Here is an 18,036-nt window from a genome sequence, read left to right on the forward strand (position 1 = left end):
TATTATAACAATAGTACTTCATGACTAAATAGATGACTATTTTAGATTATATGATTAAGAACAGCTTCTAAGAAGATGCCATTTATGCTTCTGTTTCAATGATAAGAGAACCCTGTTTTACAGAAATTGAGGAACCATTGTTTACAGAAAGGGTGACAATGCAAAACAAAGGAATGATCTAACTTGGAATATTTCAGGAGTCAAAAGAAAGTCTGCATAGTTGGAACATAGCGCCTAAGGGAAGAATAATGCTGACGGGACTGGAAAGGCTAGATCATGTTAACATTGAAAGCCAGGAAGGGGTTTGGGTTTTATTCCAAGTGCAGTGGTGGGGTGAGTGGGGTGGAGGGGTGGTTTTTAAACTGAGGAATAATATAAATATGTTTATATTTAAATCAATGATATTTACTTCTTTATTTGTCCTACCTCTCCTGTGTTCATTTTCTCTTTCTTTTTTTTTTCCCCCCCAGGGGGGTGGTTGTTTACTGGGGATTGAACTCAGAGCATTTGACCACTGAGCCACATCCCCAGCCCTATTTTGTTTTTATTTAGAGATAGGGTCTCACTGAGTTGCTTAGTGCTTAACTTTTGCTGAGGCTGGCTTTGAACTTGAAGTTCTCCTGTCTCAGCCTCCCAAGATGCTGGGATTACAGGCATCCTGTGTTCATTTTCTTTTTTACCTACTTTTAAATTGATTAATTAATTTTAACTCTTCTGGCCTATAAGCTTAACAATTATTTATCTTTTAGTATTCTTTTTAGTGTTGACCTGAGATCACAACATGAACTCTTAGTTGATTAACTTCTAAGATAATTTAGTACACCTCTTCCTAGATAATATAAGGACCTTAGCACACATCAACTTCACTCACCATTTTATATAAATTATCTATTCTTTATGTGTATTTCCTAAATTGTTATTATTTTTATACAATTAATGTGCACTTATATTTATGCAAACTTTCTTTTGCTGTTCTGTGTAATGAGTACCTGAATCAGACTTTGCATCTGAAATTATATTATTTTTCCCTCAAGAAAGTGCATTAATATGAATGTTTTATGAATATTTGCGTATTACATGTTTACATGTTCTCCCAGTTTTTGTATTCTGAAACTTTATTTTTTGTTTTATTCTCAACCAATATTTTTACTGAATTAGCAACTATTTTATGATTTTAAAAGATATATTCTATTGCTTCTGGCTTTCATTCTTAGAAATAACATCAGTTTTATGTTTACCTTTTAAAGGTAATTTATTTTTTCCTTGATACGCCAGCATGGTGTTTTGATGATTTTGTTTTCTTTTGAGGTTTATAATGCTGCTTGAATCTGGTTCTGATGTTCTTAGGTCTATTTTGGAAAATTGTCATCTCATCTCATTGGATACTGATTTTGCTCCCACTTTTTTTTTTTCATCTTCTGGTACTCCACTTACATGATGTGTTTGACCATTTCATTTTTGTCCCCTGTTTTCTTTATATTTGCCTCTTATCTTTCATTCTAGATAATTCTTAACCTTTCATTAGGTTCACTGTTTTTAGTTCTTTCTAATCTGTTGAAAACTACCTGTCAAAGCATTTATTTCAGTATCTTTTTAGTTACTTATTCAAGTATTTCTGTTTGGTTCTGTTTTATTGTTTCCAGTTATCAACCCAATATCAATCTCATCTTTTATTTTCTCAAATTTATAATTCATAGTTCTTTTACAAAAGAAAACTATGTCTAATAACTATGGGTCTGCTGTTATCTGAAGCATCTCTTGTTTGTTTATTGTCCTTTATCACATTGTCTTTTACTTTTGTTATTTTTTATATTTTATTTATAAAAGTTTGCTATTTTCTCTTATTTATGTTACATTACTTTTTATTGATTGTCAGCATTATTTGACACATAAAGAGATTATACTTTGAGGTTATTGTGATATTTTCTACAGAAAGAATTTATGACTTCTGACAGGAATATTAGACACGAGAAATCCAAGATCACCTTAATCTAGTGAGTAATTGAGATGATTAGAATGTGGGTAGGTGTGCTTCAGATTTATAGTTTTTCCCAGGGAAGAGACCTATAAGTAGACCTATGATGTCTAGGATATGCTTCAAATAAGAGATGGGGAAATGGATGATAGTATAAATGAAATAAGATTCATCATAAATTGATAATTGTTGAAGCTGAGTAATAGGCATTTGTTCTATTCTGTAAAGTTCTTAATTTTTTTTCTTGTAGATGGACATAATACCTTTATTTTATTTATTTTTATTTTTATGTGGTGCTGAGAATCAAACCCAATGTCTCATACACAATAGGCAATTGTTCTACGACTGAGCTACAACCCCAACCCCTCTATCCTGAAAACTATTATATATGTTTAACATTTGCCATAATAAAATTTTTATGGGAAATGCCAAAATATTACTAGTTAAAGGATTAGTATACAGATTGCATAAAGAACTACTACAGTTTGGTGAAGCTTTGTGTTCATGTCTATAATCCCAATAACTCTATAGGTTGAGGCAAGAGAATTACAATTTCAAGGCCAGCCTGGGCAACTTACAGAGACCCTGTCTCAAAAAATAGAAAGGGCTGTGAAATAACTAAAGGGTAAACTGCCCCTGGGTTCTATCCCTATACTTAAGGGGGAAAAAAAGAGAGAAAGAAAAGAAAAAAGATAATGCCCTTCGCCCCATTGTCATTTCAAACAGGCAATTCACAGAGAAGAAAACATGGATACTGGGGCTGGGGATGTGGCTCAAGTGGTAGTGTGCTCGCCTGGCATGCATGCGGCCCGGGTTCGATCCTCAGCACCACATACAAACAAAGATGTTGTGTCTGCCGAGAACCAAAAAATAAATATTAAAAAATTCTCTCTCAAAAAAAAATTAAAAAAAAAAAAAAAAGAAAACATGGATACTGGGCTGGGTTTGTGGCATAGTGGTAGAGCACTTGCCTAGCATATATGAGGCACTGGGTTCAATCCTCAGCACCATATAAAAATAAATCAATAAAATAAAGGTCCATCAACATCTAAAAAAATATATTTTTTTAAATTTTATATTTAAAAAAACACGTGTACCAAATCACAAGGAAAAACTATGTCACACCCAGTATCTCCAGAACCTTACATATGGCTGATAGAAGTATAAGTTGATAATCAATTTGGAAAACAACTTCACATAATCTAATAAACTTGAATGTACCTTTTCTATGGCCCAGGAAAAATTTGTATAGGAGATATGAGCAAGAAAATTTATAACGTTATTGCATATAATGGTAAAAATTGTAAAAACTATACCACCATCCATCAATATTAGAATAAATATTTTATATATAGTTGTACGTAGAAAACAGCAGTAAAAGGGGTGAATTGCGAGTCTGGACATGGTTAAGTCTTGTTAACAAAATGTTGAGTAAAATGGGACTTTAAAAAAAAATTACAGTGTGATACCACTTGTATAAATTTAAGAACCAATGAAAGTAAACTGTCTTCAGGGTGTAAGCATAAGACATAAATCTATAAAAAACAAAAGAATAATAGTCATAAAATGCAAAATAGTTATTTTCTGTAGCTACAGAGAGAAGGAGGAATATGGAAGTGGCATACAAAATGATTAAGAGTATGGTGATTATACATGTTGGTTTGACTAGACAATCCAGGTTTGCCTGCCACCATCCTAGTTTGCCTGTTTGCTTGATATTATGGCTAATATCCCTTTCTTTGACTCTCAAAATTGTCACAATTTGAGTATTGTATGTTCATCCTTTTTTCAAATAACACTTTTCCCTCTTAAACTGTATAGAGAGTATATGGGTCTTCATTGTTTCATTCTTCTGTTTATCATGCATGTATTTCATAATCATTTGAAGCTAGTCAATATTTAGTAATATGATTTTAACCAGTGGCAACATGGTCCTGCCTGGAGATTGGAGGTGCCATGGAATCTCTGTTGAATGTATAAAATTCCAGTCAAGTAAAAATTGAAGAGTTTCCAAGAAATACAGATTTTCCACCTTATGTCACTAGAACCACTTCATTTGTCCATGACTCTTTCTGTATTTCTGAGGATTTTTGACTACTTGGGAATATTGAAGTAATTCATCCTATGAGTAATTTGAATACAATTGCTTCCTGCTACAGATCAAGGGGACAACGTAATACCAGACCACATGCTCTTCACTGCAATGCCAGTCTATAATAGGTATTCTTAAACTTTTTTGTGCCATGGATCTTTTTGGCAGTCTGCTGAAGCCTTCAGAACCTTTTTCAGAATAATGCTTTTAAAATATAATGCATAGGTTTATAAGTGAAACCAATCCTATTAGAATACACTAATCAAATAGTAAACAAATGTGTACTTATGCATGTGCTTTTGTAGCAATGCATTAAGTAAAATCTAGCAGAGGGTCTAATATCTATAATTTTGGAGTACTGAGCACCAATCATGTCTTGAGATATTTGTAGCTTTAGTACTATGGTAGGAAAATATTTGAAGTTTCTATAGATGAAAAAGTCATTGGTACTTCTAATAACACCATGGTTTAATAGCCTATGTTCACAATTGAGGGAAATGTTATATTTCACTTAGAGGTTAGCAAAAATTGGATTGGGGTATTGTTCTGTTGGTTGAGCACTTGCTTAACATGCATGAGGCCCTGGGTTTCATCCTTAGCCACACATACACACACAGAGCTAGCAAAAATTAAGTGTAATTTTACCTACTTAATATATGGTCTGTTTTAAGATCCTAATTTGTAGACTTTCAGACATTTTACTTCAATAAGGTCATATTCCCTATCCCACCTCCTATTTTTGGTTTGAGATTACACTCAAAATGTGTTATGACAAATATAGTTTAATAAAAATAATTATTTTTCATGTAGTAAACTTGTGTGGGGGATGAGAAATGGGAATAGAATAATCAGATATACATACACACAATAGGAAGCTTGGAGCTGCTCTAGAGTGTTTTATGTAAGAAGTTTAAAACTAATTCTAAACATACTGCCACATGTGAATTCTAACAGAATTCATTATTGATACCACAATGCTTTACTTAGTATACGCTTTGTCAACACTTGTAGCAGTATAGGAATTAAAGAAAATTCAAATAGCTGGACACCTTTTAAAAGTTTTCATTGGCTAAAATAAAACATCTGAAAAGTTTTTTTACTTGTGTTTCTCATGAGTTAATGTCCCAGCAGAGCAACTAGGTAACTTGATTCTGACCAACAAGAAGGAATTTCTTGGCTAATTAGAAGTGACAGAAACCTTGGGAGAAAGTAAAAACATACTAAGGGTAATTGTAAGAAAGTAAAATGGGCCCTAAAGGATAGTGTTGAGAAACATGAAGCCCCCAAATAAGGTGAGACTTATAAAAAATAAAAACTAAGGACATATAATGGACCTTCTAAAATTCTCTTCAGAGCCAGAAGATGTTCAGGGAAAAGGAAAGCCCACTTGCAGCTTTGGGTATAAATGAGAACTAACCCAGAAAGCAACTATTTTGCTTTGTTCTATACAAAGGAAATTTGAGAAGTAAGTGGATAAATTAAAAAGAGCATGTGTTTGTGTTTAGATAAACCTGGTTTTAATTGTTTCAAGACTGTTAAATTTATGGGAGGCCATTGTTTTGAATTGAGCTTCTGCACTAGGCCCTTGTGGACCACACTAAAATGAAATCACTCCCGCTGAAGTTCCATATCACAAAACTAAAACTTAAGTTGTTTATCTTACTTTCCAGGAAATCAGGATAAAGAAAATAGCCAAATCCCCAAATGGCTACTTTTATCTCACATAATAAGGAAGTCCCCTTTGCTCTAACCTTATTAGGAAAGTAAGTTAGAAATGATCAATCTGTGTCTTGTTCTTTACTTATGCTTTCTTCAGCTTTTTTTTTTTTTTTTGCTATAAAGCCCACCTCCGCTCAGCCCATTTTATAGAATGAAATGTGACCTAATTCTCACTAATAAAAGACTCATTAATAAAAGACAGTTAGATCTTTTCGATAAATTTGTTGAGCATTTGTCTTTTGGCAACACTTACTAGTTGTATTACCCTGGATCTCCTCTTCCCATGTGTAAAATGGAGATAATCATCCTCAGCATTGTTACAAGGAATGGAAGTAACACATTCAAAACACTGCATTAAGCTTACTGTAGTAGATAAACAGCAAACTTATAAAAGAGTAGTATAAATATTGACACAAAGCAATACTATTCCCAAATGGAGGAAAAAATTCTGAGAATGCATGACAGTTTGAATTTATATTCTGTCATTTGCTATAAATAGTTTACATTTCGGCTTTGGAGGGAAAGTAGAAATGAGTCCTGAGAACATACAGGATCCCAGAGCAGACAGAACCAGTTAGAACTCATAAGTTAAATTCATTTGATTTGCAAACATAAGCAAAATGAAACTTGAGCTAGTTTTTATAAATTCATATATTAAAGGAAAACAAAACTTAAGCTCAACCAATTAGAAGTAGCCAACAAATTTATATGACCAGGGACTTTCCAGTGGTATAATCAAATACGGCAACTGTATAACTAATCAAGTCTTTGCTTTGCTTTGCTTCTCTGTCCTATAAAAGCTTCCCACTTGTGTTCCCTCAATGGTACTACTCCCAAACCACTTGGAGTTGTATGATTCATGAATTACTGTTTGCTCAAATAAAATCCTTAAAATGTTATTGTCTCAGTTTGCTTTTTAACGGATAAAAGAATAACAGATAAGATTGTGAGAATTGTCTCATATGATCATGGAAGTTCAAGATCTACTATCAATAAGCTGGATAACCAATAAAACCAGTGATATAATTCAGTTGAGTGAAGGCTTGAGAACCAGTGAAGCCAATGATGTAATGTTAAATTACAATCCAAAGCTAGACAATGGGGACTGGGGGTGCTGGTATAAATCCTGGAGTCTAAAAGCCTAAGAACCAGAAGCTCTGATGTCCAAGAACTACAAAAAATGATGTTCTAGCTCAAGAAGAAAAAAAAATCTCTGTTCAGCCTTTTTTTTTTTAAATAATATTTTTAGTTGTATGTAGAACCAATACCTTTATGTTTGTTTATTTTTATGTGGTGCTGATGATCAAACTCGGTGCCTCCCATATGATAGGCAAGTACTCTATCACTTAGCCATTACTCCAGCCTAGAGCCATAACTATGCTAGCCCTTTCTTCAGCCTTTTCTTATGTATATAGGCTGGCTCCTACTGGATTAGAGGATGCCTACCCACACTAGTAAGGGAAAGTCTTTACTCAATTTACTGTTCTTTTCCAGAAATTCACACCGAGAATTATTATTTTGCCAATTATCTGGCCATCCATTAGCCCAGTCAAGTTTACATAAAATTAACCATCAAAATTGGGTTTTCTAGGTTAGAGGAAATAAGACATGGTGAATGAGTTATGGAGAGTGAAGAAGGTCTAAGGAAACTTCTTGGAGGAAGTATGTGACCATGAGTGGAGTTAGCAAATTATAGACCACACAGTCTGAAAGATTGCAAAGGTTTGAAAAAGACCTGACAGTTACTGTGCACTGCTAGAATCAGGAAGACATGCAACAGTCAAGTCAAAATCCAAAGATCCCCCAGAATATTTTCTGGTGACCAGAGAAAGCCTCTGTGAATTGATAAATTCTTCCCACTCTTTGTCCCCTTGATCTGTAGCAGCATGCAATTGTATTCAAATTACTCATAGGATGAATTACTTCAATATTCCCAAGTAGTCAAAAATCCTCAGAAATACAGAAAGAGTCATGGACAAATGAAGTGGTTCTAGTGACATAAGGTGGAAAATCTGTATTTCTTGGAAACTCTTCAATTTTTACTTGACTGGAATTTTATACATTCAACAGAGATTCCATGGCACCTCTAATCTCCAGGCAGGACCATGTTAATCTAAGCCAGAATTTGAAAGGAATTATAAAGGATCCTCTGGGAGTATATAAAAGAAAGAAATAATACAACATAGTATGGTTTTACCTACTATAATTTATTTCAGTCAATTTTTTTCCTGGTGGCTATTAGGTTATTATGAAAATAAAATGTAGTAGACAATATTTAAGACCAAGAAGAATTTTGACATTTTTTACCATGTACTTGTAAATTGGGGTGGGATTAGAGAAGGGGCTATATGGTAGTACCTTCAGAAAATGACTTAACACCAAAAGGTACTGACTCCTGGCTGGCAGTCAGCCTCTCCTGAGGTTGTTAGGATAGATCCATAGTTACTATCTGGGTCAACATTGTATTTTATTAACAAATGAATATATAGAACCCACATTTATCAAATTTTTAACCTGATTCATAATCAGGAAGGATGGGGTATTTTATAGAATTTAAAATAGCTAGATATTGACGCTCAGTTAAAGTCCAGATGGTCATAATTAAAATAGACAAAAATTTTAAGTCTATAACAATATAGGCAGAATCCAACAAACTAGTAGGGATTTTTAAGTTTACTTACTGATTTAAAAATAAACATGGAATACTACTTCATGTATATGTCTATGTTATGCTTTTTACAGAGTATTAAGATGTCCTTAGGCCACAGAAATATAAAATCTGATGGGTGAACCGGGCTTGTAAAGAGGTAAATAAATTATAAATGTTAATTGTAAAGTATTGTGTTTAGTTAAATTTGTAAAGTATTGTGTTTAGTAAAAATTTAAGCCAGGTGTGGTGGACCACACCTGTAATGCCAGTTACACAGGAGGCTGGGTCAGGAGGACCATATTTCAATATCAACCTGAACAATTTAGCAAGACCCTATCTCAAAAAATAAAAAGGGCTAAAGATGTAGCTCAGTGGTTGAGTGCCCCTGAGTTCAATCTCTAGTACTTCAATAAACAAATAGCTATTAAAGGACTGGTGGTGAAACTCAGTGGCAGAGTACTTCCTAGCATGTGTGAGGCCCTGGATTCAATCCTAGTACTAACACACAATAATGATGATAATAATAATAAATTTAAAACAATAAATTGTATAGGGTTGATGGGTACTATTGTGTAAACTAGGAGTTTAATAAGCTAGCCCATTTACCATAAATGGACATTTATGTACTGCTTGTACAAACATAAAATGTCAATTTTGTGGAAAGTTACTATGTACAAGTTAGTCTACTTGATGCATCAATTTTCTTCTTGAGAGATACTTTAAGAAATAATGTAAAATATACATATCTACACACAAAGATATAGAAGGATGCTACAAGAGAATTATTTATAATGTAAAATAATTTAAGATGAATGATTAAGCAGATATGAGACAACCATGTGATAGAATGTCAATCATAAAGATCTATGTGTTTTCTTAAAAGATGTCTGAAATATTATAGCATAGCATAGCATAACATTTAACCAAAAGGCTGAGAGGCTTAACTGTTCACTGTAAACCCTCTTTGATGTTTTGAATTTTGCACCATGTGCATGTAACACATTTTAAAAATAAATGCATTTTAAAATACAGTATTGAGCTGGCATGGTGGCACATGACTATAATTCCAGCCACTTGGGAGGCTGAGGCAAGAGGATGACAAGTTCAAACCAGCCTGTGTAAATTAATGAGATTTTTTTTTTTAAGTCTGGGAATATAACTCAGTGGTAGAGCACTTACCTCGTATATACAAGGTCCTGGGCTCAAACTCCAGTATTGAAAAAGTAAAAAAATAAAAATATGGTGTTAGTTTACAAATTTAAAAACATGTTTACAAATATTTTTAATGATATGAGGAAATACTCATACTAAATGAGAGGAAAAGGAATTTCATTATTTTCTTCAACATATAAGTATACTTGTAAAATGTATAAACTCTGTATTAAAAATATTTTGTTTATTTTTGGGCACCATAAAAAATCTGGGTCTAGTTTACAGGAAAGCAAGCAGGCTCACTTTAGAAATGGTATTAGGTAAATATTAAAGCTTGACATGGGATATATTTATCACATCAGAATAACTGTTTCCAAGTATCTGAAGTCATGCCATGAGGAAAAGAGATCACACTTCCATTGGAGATGTCTGAGGATGGAACTAGACCCACCAACAATCTATAGTCAGCTATTTCTGCTCAATGTCAAAACACAGACTGTTCACTTGTTTATAGGCAATTTCACCTCAGTGTCAGGAAACTTCCTAACAGAACAGAGTTAAAAAATGAGTGATTCCCAATCACTTAAAAGATTCAAAAAAAAATTATCACTTCTTAGATGGACATTATAGAAGAGATTCGAGTATCAGTAGTGTGTTTTTGTTATGATTCCAGCAGTGTGAGAAGTCATTTAACCTTTCTGGGACTCAGTTCTCTAAAAATAGGAAAGGATGGCTAAATCACCTTCATGCTTCTTTTCTGTTTTAAATTATTTGAGTATCACTGGTATAATTATATCTGGCTTTCTTTTATATATCAGATATACATATCAGCTCTTTATCACTTGAACTACCCTACACCTGTACTTGTGAGAATTGAGATGTTTAAAACATTATTTGTAAAAATGCAAAGCACTATTTAGGAGTATAACATCATTATTACATAACATCATTGACTGTTAGATGCAAATTAATATCTCAATGATACACAACTATATGCCTGTTAGAAAGGCTAAAATAAAATGATATCAAGTGCTGAGATGCAGAGGAAGTAGATTGCTGAAGGCCATTACCAAGTAGGAATGATGTATCGAAATTTCCTTGCCAAGCGTACCCCATGCTGCTTAGAGGACATTCGATGGGACATTGCATGCATGCTTTAATAAGGTGACCTTGCTCAAGGACCAAGGCAGATCCGGGTTTAGAGCTGATCAGGTTTGAGGAAGTAACCGGCTCCTTGAGTTTAAGGCGTTGCCAGTTTAAGATAATGGGTTTTAGGGAAGTTGGAAGTTGAAGATTATTGCTGGGATTAGGGTGTTCCTGCTGCTTGTTCCCGTTGAGTTCTCGTGAGATTAAAATGGGATTTGGAGATAGCCTCGTGGAGTAGGTGAATTGTGCGGGAGACGGCAGAACGCGATTGCCCCTGGACCTGTGTGGAGGCAGTGTGAGAGCGGGAATAAAGAATTGCTGTTTGAACCTACAAAGGTGTGTGGTGGCTCGTGATTCTGGTGCCAAGCCGAGACATTGGCCTTTGGCAGTAGATCTCTCATACATTGCTGGTGAAAATGTAAAATGACAGAGCCACTCTAGAAAAACTGTTTGGCTATTTATTATATAGATAAAATCATACATACCACACAAAACAGAAATCCAACTACTGGAAAAATGAAAGCTTAAGTTCACGTGAAAACCTGTACATAAAATGTTCATAAAAGGAATGAACTATTGATAAATATAACAACTCGAATGGATTTCAAAACCATTATGCTGACTGTAACCCCAAAAGATTACATATTATAGTGCCGCAGTCTGGCTTGGCACAAAATCACGAGCCACTCACAGCCTCATAGATTCAAACAGCAATTCTTTATTCCCAAACTCTCACTGGCAACTCTACACATGTTCTGGGGAAAATACCCCTCCATCGGGCTCTGCTCTGCATACCAAATACCCTCTGAATCCCGAGAGAACTCAATGGGAACTCAAGGAGTGGGCGCCTGAGGCAGCAGGATACGCCCTATTCCCAGCAGGATTCACCCTAAACCCAGATCCACCCTAATCCCTGAGCAAGGTCACCTTTCAAATCAAAACTCTCAAACATTCATGCAATGTCACTGCAAATGACCTGGGTCCAAGGCAAGCCCATTTCCACAATGGAGAGTCCTCCCTCTAAGCAACATTGGGTAGGCTGACAAGGAAATTGCCATGCGTCATTCCTACTTGGCTATGGCTCTCAGCATTATAGGATTCTGTTTATATAATATTCTCAAAATAGCAAAATTATAGTGATAGAAGACAGATCTATCATTGGTGCTAGTGTTAGGGGTAGGTTGTGCCTATGAAGGGGTTCCATAGATAATTTCTTGAGAGTAATATAATAGTTGCATATCATGATAGTTGCATATCATGATTGTGGTGATCCCTACATTAATCTATTATATATAATAAAACTGTATAGAACTATATGCCAAAATTAAATTAGTATGTTTATTTTTAAGATTTTGGAAAGCAAGGAAGTTTGTTTGTTTTTTTTTTTTTTTTTTTTTTTTTTTTTTTTTTGCATTGGGGATGTAACCCAGGGGAACTTTGCTACTAAGTTACTTCTTCTCTAACCTTTTTTTTTTTTTTTTTTTTGAGACAGGACCTCACTAAGTTGGTGAGGCCAGTCTCAAACTTTTAATCCTTCTCTCTCAGTTGCTGGAGTTGTGGGGATTATAGATATGCACTGCCTTGGCTGACTAAAGCAAGGAAATATTTATCATTATTTCCTTTTTGTTTTCTTGAGTGCATGCTAGATTTCTATCACTCTGACAAAATACTAGAGATAATTAACTTATAAGGAGGAAAAGTTTAGTTTAGATCAGAGTTTTAGAGATTTCAATCTATGTTTAGTTGGCCCATTGCCTTTGGGCCTGTGGTGAGTCAATACATCATGTTGGGAGCATATGGTTGAGCAAAGCTATTCACCTCATGGTGGCAAGGAGGCAAAAAAAGAGAGGAAAAGTCCAGGATCCCAGTATCCTCTTCAAGGGCATCCTGCCCCACTCTTCCACCCCCTGCCAGAGACCTAATTTTGTTCCTCTAGACCCTACCTACTAAAGGTTCTGATACTTCCTAATAGCACCAAGCAGAGGACCACGCTTTTTAACATATGGGCCTTTGGGGTACATTTCAAATCCAAACTACAGCATAGTTTTAATGTTTGAACTTTTCATGCTATGAACTGCCTATAGTATGGAATGTTTTTCATATGAAACATTTTTCTTATTAAAGAATGTGGTAGAAATAAGGATGAGAGGTTTATTTACTTGACAGGATAATTTTACTCCTTTCCTTACAAGAATGAATTGTCAAATATGGAAGGAAACTTAGGTAAAGCTCATTTTTATTTCTATTTTGTTCTTGTTTTTAAATTTTACAATCATCTTTTCAAGAAAGCCTCTGGGGGGATTTTTATCTAGATTTTCAAAGCTCACTCAAATGTGACTTTCCTATCTATCTATCTCTATCTAATTATGATTAAAGAGATTGTCCATGGCTTGCCAAATTCTATTCTAGCTGCTGATTCTCTATATCTAACTAAATTTCTTTCACTCAAATTACATAATAGATACTGGGGCTTAAAATTAATTTCTTTTCTAGGATAAGATCTATGTAGAGAGTTTGTCTCAAGAATAGGATGCTCTTTATAAGATAATCCTTATCAAAACTAAAATATTAGTCTCCCTCAACAATGCAAGACTGTCCTCAAGACTGACACCTATCAATGATCACCAATATTTCAGTTTTTCTTGTCTTTCTGGATATGTCAAAGGCTATTTTTTTTTGTTCTGTAAGTTGAAAAGGGCCATGTGACTGTCTATCAGTAGACAGTGACCAAAAGTGTTATGTATCACTTCCAGATCAAAATATTTGAGTCATTGAATGATTCACTTTTATGGTTTGCCTAAGAGATGTCCCCCACAAAGCTCATGTGCCAAATAATTCAGAAAGGTTCAGAAGTGAATGATTAGATTCTAAGTGCTGTGATCTTATCAGCAGATTAATCCATTCTTATAGATTAATAATTCAAATGAACTACTGTGTGGTAACTATATGCAGATGAGCTATGGCTAGAGGAAGTAGGTAACTAGGGACATGTGCTTGGATACTATATTTTGTCCCTGGCTCCTCATTAATATTTTTTCTCCCCAGCCCTTTCTCTTCCCATTTCTGGCTGTCTGAGCTGAGCAGCTTTCCTCTGCCATGTGCTTCCACTGTTTTTTTGTTGTTGTTTGTTTGTTTGATATTTTTTAGTTGTCAATGAACCATTATTTTATTTATTTATATGTAGTACTGAGAATCAAACCCAGGGCCTCACACATGCTAGGCAAGCACTCTACCACTGAGCCACAACACCAGCCTCCCACTGTGATATTCTGCCTCTCACTCCAGCCCACAGCAATGGAGTCAGCCAACCATGAACCTCCGAAATTGTGAACCCAAATAAACTTTTCTTTCTTTAAGTTGTCTTGGCAGGTGTTTTGTGATGAAAAGCTGACTAACATATTCACTGTACTGTCCTTAGCACCTACAATGATGAGACATTATATTGAGATGAAAACGCCAGAATAAGGAAGGAAGCAATTTGAGTCACTATAAGAAAGGTGACCAGGGAAACTTTTGGACTCAGTAAATTTACCTAGTAAGAACTTGTTATTTGATAGCCCTTTAAGATTTTGTTATTACTGTAGTCTTTACTGATAAACAAAATTTGCTTACTAAGACTATGCATTATGTAGCCTTTGCTGATAAACAAAGTGTGCTTACTAACTACCTGTTTTAAAAGCTTTCATGTTCTTTTGTGCTTCCATACATCAGATGAACAGTTATAAAAATATATAAATTGCCATATTTTCCATGAGAAAATATTTAATATGATAAATATTTCAATAAATAATTTGTTATATTAATCTCTAGCACTAACTTTAGATCTCAAATTTCTAATCTAGCTGGGTGCAGTGGTATATACCTGTAATCTCAGCAACTTGAGAGGCTGAGGCAGGAGGATCATGAATTTCAAGCCAGCCTCAGCAATTTAGTGGAGCTGTAAGCAACTTAGCAAGACCCTGTTTCAAAATTAAAAATAAAATTTACATCTTGTATTAATAATCACCAATCAATAAAAAAGGATATATTTGTTTATGTAGTTTTCTAAATTATTAAACAACATTGATGTTTTTGATCATGTTTCCTAGGAAGCAGAACCTGAGGTTGAGACTTGTATGCAGGAAAATTTATCAAAAGAATTCCTTTGGAATCGACACTGTCGTGAAATACAGGATGGGGTATAGGGAGAAGATGGGCTGTGATACAGCTTTTTTTTAATATATATATTTTATTAGTTGTAGATGGACACAACACCTTTATTTTGTTTTTATTTATTTATTTTTTTAATGTGGGATGCTGAGGATGGATGGAACCCAGTGCCTCACACATGCAAGCACTCTACCACTGTGCCACAACCCTGGCCCCTGTGACATAGTTCTAACAAAGCATATAATGACTCTATGGGTGGCTCTGAAACTACAGTAGCCTTTCAGAAGTGTGCCAAGTTAAAGTAGGGAGAATGGACCTTTATATACCCATCAATGACCAGTCATTGGATACACGCTCTCTCCCTAGATGTAGGTGTGACCTTGAGTAATGTTGAAGGCAATGTTTTAGTGGAGCTGACATTTTGAGAACTGTCAGCCAATAGCATTCCTAATAGCTGAGAAAACAAGTATTTCGGTCCTTTCGAGGAATCTGGGTAAAAGTTCAGTGTTCAATACAACTGATAATAATAAAATGTATATTTTTATCAAATGATCACCACAACCACTATTATCATCATCACAAACATTTACTGATAACTTTACTATGTGTCAGGCACTTTTCCTAAGTGCTTTGAAATTATTAACTCATGTAATTCTTTATGATATAATCCTGTAATATAAACTACAAATACTTTGTCCTCAAAAATTAACCCTATAATATAATGTACAAATACTTCACCCTCAAAAATTAAAATAAATATAGATTTTTTTGGCAACACACCCCAATACCAGAATTGTTTTCCTAATAACCATTCACTAATTTCCATTATAAATAATTCTATCCAATATGAGCAGCTCCGTATGATGACAGTTATTGGCCAGAATTGTTACTTTTGTCATAGCTTACATTTTTTTAAATCATGGATGGTAATATGATGTCTATAATTTACATTCAAAAATTGAGGATATGTAATACTATGTGTAGATATATATGTAGTTAATTTAGACTGTAGACTGTGTGTTGTGCATACTGTTGCTTGCCATAATTTAGAATTCACATTCCCAGATATAACAGCTAGTATTTCATCAGAAAGCCACATTCCAGAGGAAGTTATGACAAGTACATAGTGTTTAGTTATCTTAACAAACAAAAAAATTTTACTAATTAGCATAGTGAATATTAGCAAGGGGTTTTATTGTCAAAATTACTGTTATTCAAAGTTTGAGGTTTGGTCAAAAGATGTTAGACATTCTGCCTTTACAGAATAGGCTATAAATTCCTAGCAAGCACCATAACCTGGATCCTTACAAATGGTCACCCAAGGTTTGATTCCTGAAATGTCCTCTGCCTAGGTATTGATTGAGTGAATCCTGATTGCCTGAAGCCTGCCTTAAATTATGGCTGTACCTACCTCAAATAACCCTGTGATGCATGTCATAGTCAAAGACGATAGCCAACTTTGGCCCTTGGTGACTGTCTTAGTTTGTTTTCTGTTACTATAACAAAATATCTGAGAACCTGAAGAATAGAGGTTATTTAGCTCACAGTTATGTAGGTTAGAAAGTCCAAAAACATCGTGCAAGATGAGGGCTTCTTCCTGCATCATGACATGGAAAAGAGCATTGTGTAGCAAGGCAGAGTAAACTTTCCAAAGAGAGAACTCATTTTCATAATAGAACTACTGTCCCAGTGGCTTATTAATTACTCCATTACTCCATTTGTTATAGTTTAGATATTAGGTGCCTCCCCCAATGTGTGAGATAGTTCCAGAAGTGATTGGGTTATGAAAGCCTTAACTCAATCAGTGAATTAATCCCCTGATAGGGATTAACTGAATGGTAACTGAAGGTAGATAGGGTGTGATTGGAATAGGGGGATAACTGGGGGTGTACCTTTGGGTATATGTTTTGTATCTGATGAGTGGAATCTCTCACTCTTTGCTTCCTGATCATGTCCTGATCCACTCTCTTCTACCATACTCTGCTATGATGGTCGGCCAAACTTGAGCTCCAATGGACCCAGATGTCTACAGACGGAGACCTCTGAAACCACGAGTCCTAAATAAGTGTTTCCTCCTCAAAAATTTCTCTTGTCAGGTCTTTCAGTCACGGTGATGAAAAAGCTGACTAAAACACCATTATCCCATCAATGCTTCAGTGGACTAATCTATTCATGAAGGTAGATACTTCAAAAACTAATTACCTTACAAGGATTTAATTTTTGAATACTGGTATATTGGGGACCATGTTTCTAAAACATGAACTTTATGGGACACATTCAATGACCCAATACCAATGATTCTTAGTGTTCCTTTGTGTTGTCCTTTGTCATACTGAATAGAGCTGATCTATGTAACCAGTACAATATTATGGAATAAATACATGCTATTACTGAAGCTTTGCCTTGAAAGACATTGCAGATTCAACTTGGTTCTCTCTTGGATTATCTGTTCTAGAGGGAAAAAGTTCCATATTGTGAAGCTGTTCAAATAGCTTTATGAAGAGATTCACATAGGGAGGAACTAAGGTCTTTTGCTAATAGTCAAGATTAAGTTGTTAGTCATGTGAGTGAGTCATCAAGGAAGCAGATTTTCTAGCCCTGGACAATCCTTCAGTTAACATCCCTGGGCAACATCTTGACTCATGAGAAACCCTGAACGAAAACCACCCAGCCAATCTGATTGCAAATCCTTGATCTACAGAAACTGTGATAATAAAACAAATTTTATATATATATTAGTTTCATGTTACTAAGTTTGGAGGTGATTTGTCATGTATCAATAGATAACTATTATATCACAGTATATGAAAGGACAGAGAGCTAGAGCTTAACTGATCTTATAGAAGATATTATATGAACTGTCATGTATGCATCTTTATTAATAAATATTTATTTTAAAATGTGTTTGTATGACAGAATTTGGCTAGAGACTGCTTTCATTTTGATTTAGCAGTTACTCCTTTGTTTATCTCAATAGTTGGGGACTATTTTTATCTGTCAAACAACAAAACAATTGTGTATGACCAAATTATCTTAGATCATTTTTTAGGAGGTTCCAATTCATTTTCTGCCTATAGTAGCTTGATTCTATATACTTCTCTTTATCATCATCATGACTCCATTATAATTGTCTTTCACCTGGATTATTAAAAT

At 34.6% G+C, this 18,036-nt stretch overlaps 1 long non-coding RNA gene across 3 annotated transcripts in view; it reads left to right on the forward strand.

Moving 5' to 3' along the window:
* The window catches only part of LOC106145140 (uncharacterized), a 159,383-nt gene that overhangs the window by 4,175 nt on the left and 137,172 nt on the right, over positions 1-18,036 (forward strand). The window contains exon 2 of one of the 3 annotated variants that reach the window (XR_013437150.1): positions 8,529-8,593. The exons of the other annotated variants lie outside the window; for them this stretch is intronic. This is a non-coding gene — a long non-coding RNA (uncharacterized LOC106145140). The remainder of the gene's footprint in view (positions 1-8,528; positions 8,594-18,036) is intronic. 3 annotated transcript variants of the gene reach the window in all.

Source organism: Ictidomys tridecemlineatus, chromosome 1, assembly GCF_052094955.1.
Source record: "Ictidomys tridecemlineatus isolate mIctTri1 chromosome 1, mIctTri1.hap1, whole genome shotgun sequence".
Taxonomy (NCBI): Eukaryota; Metazoa; Chordata; class Mammalia; order Rodentia; family Sciuridae; genus Ictidomys; species Ictidomys tridecemlineatus.